The following is a 21,101-nucleotide window of genomic DNA, read 5'->3' as shown; positions in this document are numbered from 1 at the left end:
GGAATCAAATGGGATCGAATGGAATGGAATGGAATAGAATGGAATCAACCCGAGTAGAACGGAATGGAATGGAATGGAATGGAATGGGATGGAATGGAATGGAATGGAATGGAATGGAACGGAATTCAATGGAATGGAATGGCATGGAATGGAATGGAATGGAATGGAATGGAATGGAATTCAATGGAATGGAATGGAACGGAATGGAATTCAATGGAATGGAATGGAATGGAATGGAATGGAATGGAATGTAATGGAATGGAATTCCATGGAATGGAATGGAATGGAATGGAATTCCATGGAATGGAATGGAATGGAATGGAATTCAATGGAATGGAATGGAATGGAATCGAATGGAATGGAATGGAATGGAATGGAATGAAATGGAATGGAATGGAATAGAATGGAATCAACCTGAGTAGAACGGAATGGAATGGAATGGAATGGAATGGAATGGAATGGAATGGAATGGAATGGAATGGAATGTACCAAAGTAGAACGGAATGGAATGGAATGGAATGGAATGGAATGGAATGGAATGGAATGGAATGGAATGGAATGGAATGGAATGGAATGGAATGGAATGGAATGGAATGGAATGGAATGGAATGGAATGGAATGTACACGAGTAGAACGGAATGGAATGGAATGGAATGGATTGGAATGGAATGGAATGGAATGGAATGTAAGCGAGTAGAACGGAATGGAATGTAATTGAATGGAATGTAACCGAGTTGAACGGAACGGAATGGAATGGAATGGAATGGAATGGAATGGAATGGAATGGAATGGAACTGAGTGCAATGCAATGCAATGGAATGCAATGGAATGGAAAGGAATGGAATGGAATGGAATGGAATCTACCCGAGTAGAACGGAATGGAATGGAATTGAATGGAATGTAATCGAGTAGAACGGAACGGAATGGAATGGAATGGAATGGAATGCAATAGAATGGAATGGAATGGAATGGAATGGAATGGAATGGAATGGACACCAGTAGAATGGAATGGAATGGAATGGAATGGAATGGAATGGAATGGAATGGAATGGAATGGACACCAGTAGAATGGAATGGAATGGAATGGAACGGAATGGAATGGAATGGAACGGAATTCCATGGAATGGAATGGAATGGAATTCCATGGAATGGAATGGAATGGAATGGAATGGAATGGAATGGAATGGAATGGAATTCAATGGAATGGAATGGAATGGATTGGAATGGAATGGAATAGAATGGAATCAACCCGAGTAGAACGGAACGGAACACAACGGAACGGAACGGAACGCAACGGAACGGAACGGAATGGAACGGAACGGAATGGAATGGAATGGAACGGAATTCAATGGAATGGAATGGAATGGAATGGAATTCTATGGAATGGAATGGAATGGAATGGAATGGAATGGAATGGAAATCAATGAAATGGAATGGAATGGAATGGAATGGAATGGAATTCTATGGAATGGAATGGAATGGAACGGAATGGAATGGAATTCTATGGAATGGAATGGAATGGAATGGAATGGAATGGAACGGAATTCGATGGAATGGAATGGAATGGAATGGAATGGAATGGAATGGAATGGAATGGAATTCAATGGAATGGAAAGGAATGGAATGGAATGGAATGGAATTCAATGGAATGGAATGGAATGGAATGGAACGGAATGGAATTCTATGGAATGGAATGGAATGGCAACGAATGGAATCGAATGCAATCGAATGGAATCGATTGGAATCGAATGGAATCGAATGGAATGGAATGGAATAGAATGGAATCAACCTCAGTAGAACGGAACGGCACGCAACGGAACGGAACGGAAAGGAACGGGACGGAACGGAAGGGAATGGAATGGAATGGAACGGAATTCAATGGAATGGAATGGAATGGAATGGAATGGAATGGAATGGAATGGAATGGAATAGAATGGAATCAACCCGAGTAGAACGGAACGGAACGCAACGGAACGGAACGGAACGCAACGGAACGGAACGGAACGGAACGGAACGGAATGGAATGGAATGGAAAGGAACGGAATTCAATGGAATGGAATGGAATGGAATCGAATGGATTGCAATGGAATGGAATGGAATGGAATGGAATTCAATGGAATGGAATGGAATGGAATGGAATGGAATGGAATGGAATTCCATGGAATGGAATGGAATGGAATGGAATGGAATGGAATGGAATCGAATGGAATCGAATGGAATAGAATGCAAACCCGAGTTGAATGGAATGGAATGGAATGGAATGGAATGGAATGGAATGGAATGGAATGGAATGGAATTCAAATGGAATGGAATGGAATGGAATTCTATGGAATGGAATGGAGTGGAATCGAATGGAATCGAATGGAATCGAATGGAATCGAATGGGATCGAATGGAATGGAATGGAATAGAATGGAATCAACCCGAGTAGAACGGAGCGGAACGCAACGGAACGGAACGGAACGGAACGGAACGGAAAGGAATGGAATGGAATGGAATGGAACGGAATTCAAAGGAATGGAATGGAACAGAATGGAATTCAATGGAATGGAATGGAATGGAATGGAATGGAATTCAATGGAATGGAATGGAATGGTATGGAATGGAATGGAATGGAATGGAATGGAACGGAACGGAATTCTATGGAATAGAATGGAATGGAATTCTATGGAATGGAATGGAATGGAATGGAATGGAATGGAACGGAATTCAATGGAATGGAATGGAATGGAATGGAATTCAACGGAATGGAATGGAATTCAATGGAATGGAATGGAATGGAATGGAATGGAATGGAATGGAATGGAATGGAATGGAATGGAACGGAATGGAATGGAATTCAATGGAATGGAATGGAATGGAATGTAATGTAATGGAATGGAATGGAATGGAATGGAATGGAATGGAATGTACCAAAGTAGAACGGAATGGAATGGAATGGAATGGAATGGAATGGAATGGAATGGAATGGAATGGAATGCAATGTACCCGAGTAGAACGGAATGGAATGAAATGGAATGGATTGGAATGGAATGGAATGGAATGGAATGGAATGTAACCGAGTAGAACGGAATGGAATGTAATTGAATGGAATGTAACCGGGTTGAACGGAACGGAATGGAATGGAATGGAATGGAATGGAATGGAATGGAATGGAATTGAGTGCAATGCAATGCAATGGAATGCAATGGAATGGAAAGGAATGGAATGGAATGGAATGGAATCTACCCGAGTAGAACGGAATGGAATGGAATTGAATGGAATGTAACCGAGTAGAACGGAACGGAATGGAATGGAATGGAATGGAATGGAATGCAATGGAATGGAATGGAATGGAATGGAATGGAATGGAATGGAATGGACACCAGTAGAATGGAATGGAATGGAATGGAATGGAATGGAATGGAATGGAATGGAATGGAATGGAATGGAATGGAATCTACCCGAGTTGAACGCAATGGAACGGAATGGAATGGAATGGAATGGACAGGAGCAGAACGGAATGGAATGAAATGGAATGGAATGGAATGTACCCGAGCAGAACGGAAAGGAATGAAATGGAAATGGAAAGGGAATGGAAATGGAACGGGAATGGAAATGGAACGGGAACGCAATTGAAACGGGAATGGAAATGGAACGGGAACGGAAACGGAACGAGAACGGAAATGGAACGGGAACGGAAACGGAACGGGAACGGAAATGGAACGGGAATGGTAACGGAACAGGAATGGAAATGGAACGGGAATGGAAAAGGAACGGGAATGGAAATGGATCGGGAATGGAAATGGAACGGGAATGGTAATGGAACGGGAATGGAAATGGAACGGGAATGGAAAAGAAACGGGAATGGAAATGGAACGGGAATGGAAATGGAATGGGAATGGAAATGGAATGGAATGGAATGGAATGGAATGGAATGGAATGTACCGGAGTGGAGTGGAGTGGAGTGGAGTAGAGTGCACTGGAACGGAATGGAATGGAATGGAATGGAATGGAACGGAACGGAATGTACCTGAGAAGCACGGAATGGAATGGAATGGAATGGAATGGAATGGAATGGAATGGAATGTACAGGAGTGGAGTGGAGTGGAATGGAGTGGACTGGAGTGGTGTGGAGTGGAATGGAATGGAATGGAATGGAATGGAATGGAATGGAATGGAATGGACACCAGTAGAATGGAATGGAATGGAATGGAATGGAATGGAATGGAATGGAATGGAATGGAATGGAATGGAATCTACCCGAGTTGAACGGAATGGAACGGAATGGAATGGAATGGAATGGACAGGAGCAGAACGGAATGGAATGCAATGGAATGGAATGGAATGTACCCGAGCAGAACGGAAAGGAATGAAATGGAAATGGAAAGGGAATGGAAATGGAACGGGAATGGAAATGGAACGGGAACGCAATTGAAACGGGAATGGAAATGGAACGGGAACGGAAACGGAACGAGAACGGAAATGGAACGGGAACGGAAACGGAACGGGAACGGAAATGGAACGGGAATGGTAACGGAACAGGAATGGAAATGGAAAGGGAATGGAAAAGGAACGGGAATGGAAATGGATCGGGAATGGAAATGGAACGGGAATGGTAATGGAACGGGAATGGAAATGGAACGGGAATGGAAAAGAAACGGGAATGGAAATGGAACGGGAATGGAAATGGAATGGGAATGGAAATGGAATGGAATGGAATGGAATGGAATGGAATGGAATGTACCGGAGTGGAGTGGAGTGGAGTGGAGTAGAGTGCACTGGAACGGAATGGAATGGAATGGAATGGAATGGAACGGAACGGAATGTACCTGAGAAGCACGGAATGGAATGGAATGGAATGGAATGGAATGGAATGGAATGGAATGGAATGTACCGGAGTGGAGTGGAGTGGAATGGAGTGGACTGGAGTGGTGTGGAGTGGAATGGAATGGAATGGAATGGAATGGAATGGAATGGAATGGAATGGAATGCAATGGAATGTAATGGAATGGAAAGGAATGGAATGGAATGGAATGGAATGGAATGGAATGGAATGGACAACAGTAGAATGGAATGGAACGGAATGGAATGGAATGGAATGGAATGGAATGGAATGGAATGGAATTCAATGGAATGGAATGGAATGGAATGGAATTCAATGGAATGGAATGGAATGGAATGGAATTCCATGGAATGGAATGGAATGGAATGGAATTCTATGGAATGGAATGGAGTGGAATCGAATGGAATCGAATGGAATCGAATGGAATGGAATGGAATAGAATGGAATCAACCCGAGTAGAACGGAGCGGAACGCAACGGAACGGAACGGAACGGAACGGGACGGAATGGAACGGAATGGAATGGAATGGAACGGAATTCCATGGAATGGAATGGAATGGAATGGAATTCAATGGAATGGAATGGAATGGAATGGAATGGAATGGAATGGAATGGAATTCGATGGAATGGAATGGAATGGATTGGAATGGAATGGAATAGAATGGAATCAACCCGAGTAGAACGGAACGGAACACAACGGAACGGAACGGAACGCAACGGAACGGAACGGAACGGAACGGAACGGAACGGAATGGAATGGAATGGAACGGAATTCAATGGAATGGAATGGAATGGAATGGAATTCTATGGAATGGAATGGAAAGGAATGGAGTGGAATGGAATGGAATCGAATGGAATTGAATGGAATCGAATGGAATCAAATGGGATCGAATGGAATGGAATGGAATAGAATGGAATCAACCCGAGTAGAACGGAATGAAATGGAATGGAATGGAATGGGATGGAATGGAATGGAATGGAATCTAATGGAACGGAATTCAATGGAATGGAATGGAATGGAATGGAATGGAATGGAATTCAATGGAATCAACCTGAGTAGAACGGAATGGAATGGAATGGAATGGAATGGAATGGAATGGAATGGAATGGAATGGAATGGAATGGAATGGAATGTACCAAAGTAGAACGGAATGGAATGGAATGGAATGGAATGGAATGGAATGGAATGGAATGGAATGGAATGGAATGGAATGGAATGGAATGGAATGTACACGAGTAGAACGGAATGTAATGGAATGGAATGGATTGGAATGGAATGGAATGGAATGGAATGGAATGGAATGTAACCGAGTAGAACGGAATGGAATGTAATTGAATGGAATGTAACCGAGTTGAACGGAACGGAATGGAATGGAATGGAATGGAATGGAATGGAATGGAATTCCATGGAATGGAATGGAATGGAATGGAATTCCATGGAATGGAATGGAATGGAATGGAATTCCATGGAATGGAATGGAATTCCATGGAATGGAATGGAATGGAATGGAATTCCATGGAATGGAATGGAATGGAATGGAATTCAATGGAATGGAATGGATTGGAATGGAATGGAATGGAATGGAATGGAATGGAATGGAATGAAATGGAATGGAATGGAATAGAATGGAATCAACCTGAGTAGAACGGAATGGAATGGAATGGAATGGAATGGAATGGAATGGAATGGAATGGAATGGAATGGAATGTACCAAAGTAGAACGGAATGGAATGGAATGGAATGGAATGGAATGGAATGGAATGGAATGGAATGGAATGGAATGGAATGTACACGAGTAGAACGGAATGTAATGGAATGGAATGGATTGGAATGGAATGGAATGGAATGGAATGGAATGTAACCGAGTAGAACGGAATGGAATGTAATTGAATGGAATGTAACCGAGTTGAACGGAACGGAATGGAATGGAATGGAATGGAATGGAATGGAATGGAATGTACACGAGTAGAACGGAATGTAGTGGAATGGAATGGATTGGAATGGAATGGAATGGAATGGAATTGAATGGAATGTAACCGAGTAGAACGGAATGGAATGTAATTGAATGGAATGTAACCGAGTTGAACGGAACGGAATGGAATGGAATGGAATGGAATGGAATTCCATGGAATGGAATGGAATGGAATGGAATGGAATTCCATGGAATGGAATGGAATTCCATGGAATGGAATGGAATGGAATGGAATTCCATGGAATGGAATGGAATGGAATGGAATTCCATGGAATGGAATGGAATGGAATGGAATTCCATGGAATGGAATGGAATGGAATGGAATTCAATGGAATGGAATGGATTGGAATGGAATGGAATGGAATGGAATGGAATGGAATGGAATGAAATGGAATGGAATGGAATAGAATGGAATCAACCTGAGTAGAACGGAATGGAATGGAATGGAATGGAATGGAATGGAATGGAATGGAATGGAATGGAATGGAATGGAATGGAATGTACCAAAGTAGAACGGAATGGAATGGAATGGAATGGAATGGAATGGAATGGAATGGAATGGAATGGAATGGAATGGAATGGAATGGAATGTACACGAGTAGAACGGAATGTAATGGAATGGAATGGATTGGAATGGAATGGAATGGAATGGAATGGAATGTAACCGAGTAGAACGGAATGGAATGTAATTGAATGGAATGTAACCGAGTTGAACGGAACGGAATGGAATGGAATGGAATGGAATGGAATGGAATGGAATGGAATGGAATTGAGTGCAATGCAATGCAATGGAATGCAATGGAATGGAAAGGAATGGAATGGAATGGAATGGAATCTACCCGAGTAGAACGGAATGGAATGGAATTGAATGGAATGTAATCGAGTAGAACGGAACGGAATGGAATGGAATGGAATGGAATGCAATGGAATGGAATGGAATGGAATGGAATGGAATGGAATGGACACCAGTAGAATGGAATGGAATGGAATGGAATGGAATGGAATGGAATGGAATCTACCCGAGTAGAACGGAATGGAACGGAATGGAATGGAATGGAATGGACAGGAGCAGAACGGAATGGAATGCAATGGAATGGAATGGAATGTACCCGAGCAGAACGGAATGGAATGAAATGGAAATGGAAAGGGAATGGAAATGGAACGGGAATGGAAATGGAACGGGAACGGAAATGGAACGGGAATGGAAATGGAACGGGAACGGAAACGGAACGAGAACGGAAATGGAACGGGAACGGAAACGGAACGGGAACGGAAATGGAACGGGAATGGTAACGGAACGGGAATGGAAATGGAACGGGAATGGAAATGGAACGGGAATGGAAATGGATCGGGAATGGAAATGGAACGGGAATGGTAATGGAACTGGAATGGAAATGGAACGGGAATGGAAAAGAAACGGGAATGGAAATGGAACGGGAATGGAAATGGAATGGGAATGGAAATGGAATGGAATGGAATGGAATGGAATGGAATGGAATGTACCGGAGTGGAGTGGAGTGGAGTGGAGTGGAGTAGAGTGCACTGGAACGGAATGGAATGGAATGGAATGGAATGGAATGGAATGGAACGGAACGGAATGTACCTGCGAAGCACGGAATGGAATGGAATGGAATGGAATGGAATGGAATGTACCGGAGTGGAGTGGAGTGGAATGGAGTGGAGTGGAGTGGAGTGGAGTGGAATGGAATGGAATGGAATGGAACGGAATGCAATGGAAAGCAATGGAATGGAAAGGAATGGAATGGAATGGAATGGAATGGAATGGAATGGAATGGACACCAGTAGAATGGAATGGAATGGAATGGAATGGAATGGAATGGAATGGAATGGAATTCAATGGAATGGAATGGAATGGAATGGAATGGAATGGAATGGAATGGAATTCAATGGAATGGAATGGAATGGAATGGAATTCCATGGAATGGAATGGAATGGAATCGAATGGAATGGAATGGAATGGAATGGAATGGAATGGAATCGAATGGAATGGAATGGAATGGAATGGAATGGAATGGAATGGAATAGAATGGAATCAACCCGAGTAGAACGGAATGGAATGGAATGGAATGTAATGGAATGGAATGGAATGGAATGGAATGGAATAGAATGGAATCAACCCGAGTAGAACGGAATGGAATGGAATGGAATGTAATGGAATGGAATGGAATGGAATGTACCAAAGTAGAACGGAATGGAATGGAATGGAATGGAATGGAATGGAATGAAATGGAATGGAATGGAATGGAATGCAATGTACCCGAGTAGAACGGAATGGAATGGAATGGAATGGATTGGAATGGAATGGAATGGAATGGAATGGAATGTAACCGAGTAGAACGGAATGGAATGTAATTGAATGGAATGTAACCGGGTTGAACGGAACGGAATGGAATGGAATGGAATGGAATGGAATGGAATGGAATGGAATGGAATTGAGTGCAATGCAATGCAATGGAATGCAATGGAATGGAAAGGAATGGAATGGAATGGAATGGAATCTACCCGAGTAGAACGGAATGGAATGGAATTGAATGGAATGTAACCGAGTAGAACGGAACGGAATGGAATGGAATGGAATGGAATGGAATGCAATGGAATGGAATGGAATGGAATGGAATGGAATGGAATGGAATGTACCGGAGTGGAGTGGAGTGGAATGGAGTGGACTGGAGTGGTGTGGAGTGGAATGGAATGGAATGGAATGGAATGGAATGGAATGGAATGGAATGGAATGCAATGGAATGCAATGGAATGGAAAGGAATGGAATGGAATGGAATGGAATGGAATGGAATGGAATGGAATGGAATGGAATGGACAACAGTAGAATGGAATGGAACGGAATGGAATGGAATGGAATGGAATGGAATGGAATGGAATGGAATGGAATTCAATGGAATGGAATGGAATGGAATGGAATTCAATGGAATGGAATGGAATGGAATTCCATGGAATGGAATGGAATGGAATTCCATGGAATGGAATGGAATGGAATGGAATTCTATGGAATGGAATGGAGTGGAATCGAATGGAATCGAATGGAATCGAATGGAATGGAATGGAATAGAATGGAATCAACCCGAGTAGAACGGAGCGGAACGCAACGGAACGGAACGGAACGGAACGGGACGGAACCGAACGGAATGGAATGGAATGGAACGGAATTCCATGGAATGGAATGGAATGGAATGGAATTCAATGGAATGGAATGGAATGGAATGGAATGGAACTCGATGGAATGGAATGGAATGGATTGGAATGGAATGGAATAGAATGGAATCAACCCGAGTAGAACGGAACGGAACACAACGGAACGGAACGGAACGCAACGGAACGGAACGGAACGGAACGGAACGGAACGGAATGGAATGGAATGGAACGGAATTCAATGGAATGGAATGGAATGGAATGGAATTCTATGGAATGGAATGGAATGGAATGGAATGGAATGGAATTCCATGGAATGGAATGGAATGGAATGGAATGGAATGGAATTCAATGGAATGGAATGGAGTGGAATGGAATGGAATCGAATGGAATTGAATGGAATCGAATGGAATCAAATGGGATCGAATGGAATGGAATGGAATAGAATGGAATCAACCCGAGTAGAACGGAATGAAATGGAATGGAATGGAATGGGATGGAATGGAATGGAATGGAATGGAATGGAACGGAATTCAATGGAAAGGAATGGAATGGAATGGAATGGAATGGAATGGAATTCAATGGAATGGAATGGAACGGAATGGAATTCAATGGAATGGAATGGAATGGAATGGAATGGAATGGAATGGAATGGAATGGAATGGAATTCCATGGAATGGAATGGAATGGAATGGAATTCCATGGAATGGAATGGAATGGAATGGAATTCAATGGAATGGAATGGATTGGAATGGAATGGAATGGAATGGAATGGAATGGAATGAAATGGAATGGAATGGAATAGAATGGAATCAACCTGAGTAGAACGGAATGGAATGGAATGGAATGGAATGGAATGGAATGGAATGGAATGGAATGGAATGGAATGGAATGTACCAAAGTAGAACGGAATGGAATGGAATGGAATGGAATGGAATGGAATGGAATGGAATGGAATGGAATGCAATGTACCCGAGTAGAACGGAATGGAATGGAATGGAATGGATTGGAATGGAATGGAATGGAATGGAATGGAATGTAACCGAGTAGAACGGAATGGAATGTAATTGAATGGAATGTAACCGGGTTGAACAGAACGGAATGGAATGGAATGGAATGGAATGGAATGGAATGGAATGGAATGGAATTGAGTGCAATGCAATGCAATGGAATGCAATGGAATGGAAAGGAATGGAATGGAATGGAATGGAATCTACCCGAGTAGAACGGAATGGAATGGAATTGAATGGAATGTAACCGAGTAGAACGGAACGGAACGGAATGGAATGGAATGGAATGGAATGCAATGGAATGGAATGGAATGGAATGGAATGGAATGGAATGGAATGGAATGGACACCAGTAGAATGGAATGGAATGGAATGGAATGGAATGGAATGGAATGGAATGGAATGGAATGGAATCTACCCGAGTAGAACGGAATGGAACGGAATGGAATGGAATGGAATGTACAGGAGCAGAACGGAATGGAATGCAATGGAATGGAATGGAATGTACCCGAGCAGAACGGAAAGGAATGAAATGGAAATGGAAAGGGAATGGAAATGGAACGGGAATGGAAATGGAACGGGAACGCAATTGAAACGGGAATGGAAACGGAACGGGAACGGAAACGGAACGAGAACGGAAATGGAACGGGAACGGAAACGGAACGGGAACGGAAATGGAACGGGAATGGTAACGGAACGGGAATGGAAATGGAACGGGAATGGAAAAGGAACGGGAATGGAAATGGATCGGGAATGGAAATGGAACGGGAATGGTAATGGAACGGGAATGGAAATGGAACGGGAATGGAAAAGAAACGGGAATGGAAATGGAACGGGAATGGAAATGGAATGGGAATGGAAATGGAATGGAATGGAATGGAATGGAATGGAATGGAATGGAATGGAATGGAATGTACCGGAGTGGAGTGGAGTGGAATGGAGTGGACTGGAGTGGTGTGGAGTGGAATGGAATGGAATGGAATGGAATGGAATGGAATGGAATGGAATGGAATGGAATGGAATGGAATGCAATGGAATGCAATGGAATGTAAAGGAATGGAATGGAATGGAATGGAATGGAATGGAATGGAATGGAATGGAATGGACAACAGTAGAATGGAATGGAATGGAATGGAATGGAATGGAATTCAATGGAATGGAATGGAATGGAATGGAACGGAATTCCATGGAATGGAATGGAATGGAATGGAATTCGATGGAATGGAATGGAATGGATTGGAATGGAATGGAATAGAATGGAATTAACCCGAGTAGAACGGAACGGAACACAACGAAACGGAACGGAACGCAACGGAACGGAACGGAACGGAACGGAACGGAACGGAATGGAATGGAACGGAATTCAATGGAATGGAATGGAATGGAATGGAATTCTATGGAATGGAATGGAATGGAATGGAATGGAATGGAATGGAATTCCATGGAATGGAATGGAATGGAATGTAATGGAATGGAATTGAATGGAATCGAATGGAATCAAATGGGATCGAATGGAATGGAATGGAATAGAATGGAATCAACCCGAGTAGAACGGAATGGAATGGAATGGAATGGAATGGGATGGAATGGAATGGAATGGAATGGAATGGAACGGAATTCAATGGAATGGAATGGCATGGAATGGAATGGAATGGAATGGAATGGAATGGAATTCAATGGAATGGAATGGAACGGAATGGAATTCAATGGAATGGAATGGAATGGAATGGAATGGAATGGAATGTAATGGAATGGAATTCCATGGAATGGAATGGAATGGAATGGAATTCCATGGAATGGAATGGAATGGAATGGAATTCAATGGAATGGAATGGAATGGAATCGAATGGAATGGAATGGAATGGAATGGAATGAAATGGAATGGAATGGAATAGAATGGAATCAACCTGAGTAGAACGGAATGGAATGGAATGGAATGGAATGGAATGGAATGGAATGGAATGGAATGGAATGGAATGTACCAAAGTAGAACGGAATGGAATGGAATGGAATGGAATGGAATGGAATGGAATGGAATGGAATGGAATGGAATGGAATGGAATGGAATGGAATGGAATGGAATGGAATGGAATGTACACGAGTAGAACGGAATGGAATGGAATGGAATGGATTGGAATGGAATGGAATGGAATGGAATGTAAGCGAGTAGAACGGAATGGAATGTAATTGAATGGAATGTAACCGAGTTGAACGGAACGGAATGGAATGGAATGGAATGGAATGGAATGGAATGGAATGGAATGGAACTGAGTGCAATGCAATGCAATGGAATGCAATGGAATGGAAAGGAATGGAATGGAATGGAATGGAATCTACCCGAGTAGAACGGAATGGAATGGAATTGAATGGAATGTAATCGAGTAGAACGGAACGGAATGGAATGGAATGGAATGGAATGCAATAGAATGGAATGGAATGGAATGGAATGGAATGGAATGGAATGGACACCAGTAGAATGGAATGGAATGGAATGGAATGGAATGGAATGGAATGGAATGGAATGGACACCAGTAGAATGGAATGGAATGGAATGGAACGGAATGGAATGGAATGGAACGGAATTCCATGGAATGGAATGGAATGGAATTCCATGGAATGGAATGGAATGGAATGGAATGGAATGGAATGGAATGGAATGGAATTCAATGGAATGGAATGGAATGGATTGGAATGGAATGGAATAGAATGGAATCAACCCGAGTAGAACGGAACGGAACACAACGGAACGGAACGGAACGCAACGGAACGGAACGGAATGGAACGGAACGGAATGGAATGGAATGGAACGGAATTCAATGGAATGGAATGGAATGGAATGGAATTCTATGGAATGGAATGGAATGGAATGGAATGGAATGGAATGGAAATCAATGAAATGGAATGGAATGGAATGGAATGGAATGGAATTCTATGGAATGGAATGGAATGGAACGGAATGGAATGGAATTCTATGGAATGGAATGGAATGGAATGGAATGGAATGGAACGGAATTCGATGGAATGGAATGGAATGGAATGGAATGGAATGGAATGGAATGGAATGGAATTCAATGGAATGGAAAGGAATGGAATGGAATGGAATGGAATTCAATGGAATGGAATGGAATGGAATGGAACGGAATGGAATTCTATGGAATGGAATGGAATGGCAACGAATGGAATCGAATGCAATCGAATGGAATCGATTGGAATCGAATGGAATCGAATGGAATGGAATGGAATAGAATGGAATCAACCTCAGTAGAACGGAACGGCACGCAACGGAACGGAACGGAAAGGAACGGGACGGAACGGAAGGGAATGGAATGGAATGGAACGGAATTCAATGGAATGGAATGGAATGGAATGGAATGGAATGGAATGGAATGGAATAGAATGGAATCAACCCGAGTAGAACGGAACGGAACGCAACGGAACGGAACGGAACGCAACGGAACGGAACGGAACGGAACGGAACGGAATGGAATGGAATGGAAAGGAACGGAATTCAATGGAATGGAATGGAATGGAATCGAATGGATTGCAATGGAATGGAATGGAATGGAATGGAATTCAATGGAATGGAATGGAATGGAATGGAATGGAATGGAATGGAATTCCATGGAATGGAATGGAATGGAATGGAATGGAATCGAATGGAATCGAATGGAATAGAATGCAAACCCGAGTTGAATGGAATGGAATGGAATGGAATGGAATGGAATGGAATGGAATGGAATGGAATGGAATTCAAATGGAATGGAATGGAATGGAATTCTATGGAATGGAATGGAGTGGAATCGAATGGAATCGAATGGAATCGAATGGAATCGAATGGGATCGAATGGAATGGAATGGAATAGAATGGAATCAACCCGAGTAGAACGGAGCGGAACGCAACGGAACGGAACGGAACGGAACGGAACGGAAAGGAATGGAATGGAATGGAATGGAACGGAATTCAAAGGAATGGAATGGAACAGAATGGAATTCAATGGAATGGAATGGAATGGAATGGAATGGAATTCAATGGAATGGAATGGAATGGTATGGAATGGAATGGAATGGAATGGAATGGAACGGAACGGAATTCTATGGAATAGAATGGAATGGAATTCTATGGAATGGAATGGAATGGAATGGAATGGAATGGAACGGAATTCAATGGAATGGAATGGAATGGAATGGAATTCAACGGAATGGAATGGAATTCAATGGAATGGAATGGAATGGAATGGAATGGAATGGAATGGAATGGAATGGAATGGAATGGAACGGAATGGAATGGAATTCAATGGAATGGAATGGAATGGAATGTAATGTAATGGAATGGAATGGAATGGAATGGAATGGAATGGAATGTACCAAAGTAGAACGGAATGGAATGGAATGGAATGGAATGGAATGGAATGGAATGGAATGGAATGGAATGCAATGTACCCGAGTAGAACGGAATGGAATGAAATGGAATGGATTGGAATGGAATGGAATGGAATGGAATGGAATGTAACCGAGTAGAACGGAATGGAATGTAATTGAATGGAATGTAACCGGGTTGAACGGAACGGAATGGAATGGAATGGAATGGAATGGAATGGAATGGAATGGAATTGAGTGCAATGCAATGCAATGGAATGCAATGGAATGGAAAGGAATGGAATGGAATGGAATGGAATCTACCCGAGTAGAACGGAATGGAATGGAATTGAATGGAATGTAACCGAGTAGAACGGAACGGAATGGAATGGAATGGAATGGAATGGAATGCAATGGAATGGAATGGAATGGAATGGAATGGAATGGAATGGAATGGAATGGACACCAGTAGAATGGAATGGAATGGAATGGAATGGAATGGAATGGAATGGAATGGAATGGAATGGAATGGAATGGAATCTACCCGAGTTGAACGCAATGGAACGGAATGGAATGGAATGGAATGGACAGGAGCAGAACGGAATGGAATGAAATGGAATGGAATGGAATGTACCCGAGCAGAACGGAAAGGAATGAAATGGAAATGGAAAGGGAATGGAAATGGAACGGGAATGGAAATGGAACGGGAACGCAATTGAAACGGGAATGGAAATGGAACGGGAACGGAAACGGAACGAGAACGGAAATGGAACGGGAACGGAAACGGAACGGGAACGGAAATGGAACGGGAATGGTAACGGAACAGGAATGGAAATGGAACGGGAATGGAAAAGGAACGGGAATGGAAATGGATCGGGAATGGAAATGGAACGGGAATGGTAATGGAACGGGAATGGAAATGGAACGGGAATGGAAAAGAAACGGGAATGGAAATGGAACGGGAATGGAAATGGAATGGGAATGGAAATGGAATGGAATGGAATGGAATGGAATGGAATGGAATGTACCGGAGTGGAGTGGAGTGGAGTGGAGTAGAGTGCACTGGAACGGAATGGAATGGAATGGAATGGAATGGAACGGAACGGAATGTACCTGAGAAGCACGGAATGGAATGGAATGGAATGGAATGGAATGGAATGGAATGGAATGTACAGGAGTGGAGTGGAGTGGAATGGAGTGGACTGGAGTGGTGTGGAGTGGAATGGAATGGAATGGAATGGAATGGAATGGAATGGAATGGAATGGACACCAGTAGAATGGAATGGAATGGAATGGAATGGAATGGAATGGAATGGAATGGAATGGAATGGAATCTACCCGAGTTGAACGGAATGGAACGGAATGGAATGGAATGGAATGGACAGGAGCAGAACGGAATGGAATGCAATGGAATGGAATGGAATGTACCCGAGCAGAACGGAAAGGAATGAAATGGAAATGGAAAGGGAATGGAAATGGAACGGGAATGGAAATGGAACGGGAACGCAATTGAAACGGGAATGGAAATGGAACGGGAACGGAAACGGAACGAGAACGGAAATGGAACGGGAACGGAAACGGAACGGGAACGGAAATGGAACGGGAATGGTAACGGAACAGGAATGGAAATGGAAAGGGAATGGAAAAGGAACGGGAATGGAAATGGATCGGGAATGGAAATGGAACGGGAATGGTAATGGAACGGGAATGGAAATGGAACGGGAATGGAAAAGAAACGGGAATGGAAATGGAACGGGAATGGAAATGGAATGGGAATGGAAATGGAATGGAATGGAATGGAATGGAATGGAATGGAATGTACCGGAGTGGAGTGGAGTGGAGTGGAGTAGAGTGCACTGGAACGGAATGGAATGGAATGGAATGGAATGGAACGGAACGGAATGTACCTGAGAAGCACGGAATGGAATGGAATGGAATGGAATGGAATGGAATGGAATGGAATGGAATGTACCGGAGTGGAGTGGAGTGGAATGGAGTGGACTGGAGTGGTGTGGAGTGGAATGGAATGGAATGGAATGGAATGGAATGGAATGGAATGGAATGGAATGCAATGGAATGTAATGGAATGGAAAGGAATGGAATGGAATGGAATGGAATGGAATGGAATGGAATGGACAACAGTAGAATGGAATGGAACGGAATGGAATGGAATGGAATGGAATGGAATGGAATGGAATGGAATTCAATGGAATGGAATGGAATGGAATGGAATTCAATGGAATGGAATGGAATGGAATGGAATTCCATGGAATGGAATGGAATGGAATGGAATTCTATGGAATGGAATGGAGTGGAATCGAATGGAATCGAATGGAATCGAATGGAATGGAATGGAATAGAATGGAATCAACCCGAGTAGAACGGAGCGGAACGCAACGGAACGGAACGGAACGGAACGGGACGGAATGGAACGGAATGGAATGGAATGGAACGGAATTCCATGGAATGGAATGGAATGGAATGGAATTCAATGGAATGGAATGGAATGGAATGGAATGGAATGGAATGGAATGGAATTCGATGGAATGGAATGGAATGGATTGGAATGGAATGGAATAGAATGGAATCAACCCGAGTAGAACGGAACGGAACACAACGGAACGGAACGGAACGCAACGGAACGGAACGGAACGGAACGGAACGGAACGGAATGGAATGGAATGGAACGGAATTCAATGGAATGGAATGGAATGGAATGGAATTCTATGGAATGGAATGGAATGGAATGGAGTGGAATGGAATGGAATCGAATGGAATTGAATGGAATCGAATGGAATCAAATGGGATCGAATGGAATGGAATGGAATAGAATGGAATCAACCCGAGTAGAACGGAATGAAATGGAATGGAATGGAATGGGATGGAATGGAATGGAATGGAATCTAATGGAACGGAATTCAATGGAATGGAATGGAATGGAATGGAATGGAATGGAATGGAATTCAATGGAATCAACCTGAGTAGAACGGAATGGAATGGAATGGAATGGAATGGAATGGAATGGAATGGAATGGAATGGAATGGAATGGAATGGAATGTACCAAAGTAGAACGGAATGGAATGGAATGGAATGGAATGGAATGGAATGGAATGGAATGGAATGGAATGGAATGGAATGGAATGGAATGTACACGAGTAGAACGGAATGTAATGGAATGGAATGGATTGGAATGGAATGGAATGGAATGGAATGGAATGGAATGTAACCGAGTAGAACGGAATGGAATGTAATTGAATGGAATGTAACCGAGTTGAACGGAACGGAATGGAATGGAATGGAATGGAATGGAATGGAATGGAATTCCATGGAATGGAATGGAATGGAATGGAATTCCATGGAATGGAATGGAATGGAATGGAATTCCATGGAATGGAATGGAATTCCATGGAATGGAATGGAATGGAATGGAATACCATGGAATGGAATGGAATGGAATGGAATTCAATGGAATGGAATGGATTGGAATGGAATGGAATGGAATGGAATGGAATGGAATGGAATGAAATGGAATGGAATGGAATAGAATGGAATCAACCTGAGTAGAACGGAATGGAATGGAATGGAATGGAATGGAATGGAATGGAATGGAATGGAATGGAATGGAATGTACCAAAGTAGAACGGAATGGAATGGAATGGAATGGAATGGAATGGAATGGAATGGAATGGAATGGAATGGAATGGAATGTACACGAGTAGAACGGAATGTAATGGAATGGAATGGATTGGAATGGAATGGAATGGAATGGAATGGAATGTAACCGAGTAGAACGGAATGGAATGTAATTGAATGGAATGTAACCGAGTTGAACGGAACGGAATGGAATGGAATGGAATGGAATGGAATGGAATGGAATGTACACGAGTAGAACGGAATGTAGTGGAATGGAATGGATTGGAATGGAATGGAATGGAATGGAATTGAATGGAATGTAACCGAGTAGAACGGAATGGAATGTAATTGAATGGAATGTAACCGAGTTGAACGGAACGGAATGGAATGGAATGGAATGGAATGGAATTCCATGGAATGGAATGGAATGGAATGGAATGGAATTCCATGGAATGGAATGGAATTCCATGGAATGGAATGGAATGGAATGGAATTCCATGGAATGGAATGGAATGGAATGGAATTCCATGGAATGGAATGGAATGGAATGGAATTCCATGGAATGGAATGGAATGGAATGGAATTCAATGGAATGGAATGGATTGGAATGGAATGGAATGGAATGGAATGGAATGGAATGGAATGAAATGGAATGGAATGGAATAGAATGGAATCAACCTGAGTAGAACGGAATGGAATGGAATGGAATGGAATGGAATGGAATGGAATGGAATGGAATGGAATGGAATGGAATGGAATGGAATGGAATGTACCAAAGTAGAACGGAATGGAATGGAATGGAATGGAATGGAATGGAATGGAATGGAATGGAATGGAATGGAATGGAATGGAATGGAATGGAATGTACACGAGTAGAACGGAATGTAATGGAATGGAATGGATTGGAATGGAATGGAATGGAATGGAATGGAATGTAACCGAGTAGAACGGAATGGAATGTAATTGAATGGAATGTAACCGAGTTGAACGGAACGGAATGGAATGGAATGGAATGGAATGGAATGGAATGGAATGGAATGGAATTGAGTGCAATGCAATGCAATGGAATGCAATGGAATGGAAAGGAATGGAATGGAATGGAATGGAATCTACCCGAGTAGAACGGAATGGAATGGAATTGAATGGAATGTAATCGAGTAGAACGGAACGGAATGGAATGGAATGGAATGGAATGCAATGGAATGGAATGGAATGGAATGGAATGGAATGGAATGGACACCAGTAGAATGGAATGGAATGGAATGGAATGGAATGGAATGGAATGGAATCTACCCGAGTAGAACGGAATGGAACGGAATGGAATGGAATGGAATGGACAGGAGCAGAACGGAATGGAATGCAATGGAATGGAATGGAATGTACCCGAGCAGAACGGAATGGAATGAAATGGAAATGGAAAGGGAATGGAAATGGAACGGGAATGGAAATGGAACGGGAACGGAAATGGAACGGGAATGGAAATGGAACGGGAACGGAAACGGAACGAGAACGGAAATGGAACGGGAACGGAAACGGAACGGGAACGGAAATGGAACGGGAATGGTAACGGAACGGGAATGGAAATGGAACGGGAATGGAAATGGAACGGGAATGGAAATGGATCGGGAATGGAAATGGAACGGGAATGGTAATGGAACTGGAATGGAAATGGAACGGGAATGGAAAAGAAACGGGAATGGAAATGGAACGGGAATGGAAATGGAATGGGAATGGAAATGGAATGGAATGGAATGGAATGGAATGGAATGGAATGTACCGGAGTGGAGTGGAGTGGAGTGGAGTGGAGTAGAGTGCACTGGAACGGAATGGAATGGAATGGAATGGAATGGAATGGAATGGAACGGAACGGAATGTACCTGCGAAGCACGGAATGGAATGGAATGGAATGGAATGGAATGGAATGTACCGGAGTGGAGTGGAGTGGAATGGAGTGGAGTGGAGTGGAGTGGAGTGGAATGGAATGGAATGGAATGGAACGGAATGCAATGGAAAGCAATGGAATGGAAAGGAATGGAATGGAATGGAATGGAATGGAATGGAATGGAATGGACACCAGTAGAATGGAATGGAATGGAATGGAATGGAATGGAATGGAATGGAATGGAATTCAATGGAATGG

This window comes from Gorilla gorilla, chromosome 18 (assembly GCF_029281585.2).
Source record: "Gorilla gorilla gorilla isolate KB3781 chromosome 18, NHGRI_mGorGor1-v2.1_pri, whole genome shotgun sequence".
Taxonomy (NCBI): domain Eukaryota; kingdom Metazoa; phylum Chordata; class Mammalia; order Primates; family Hominidae; genus Gorilla; species Gorilla gorilla.
Note: the sequence above shows the minus strand (reverse complement) of the source record.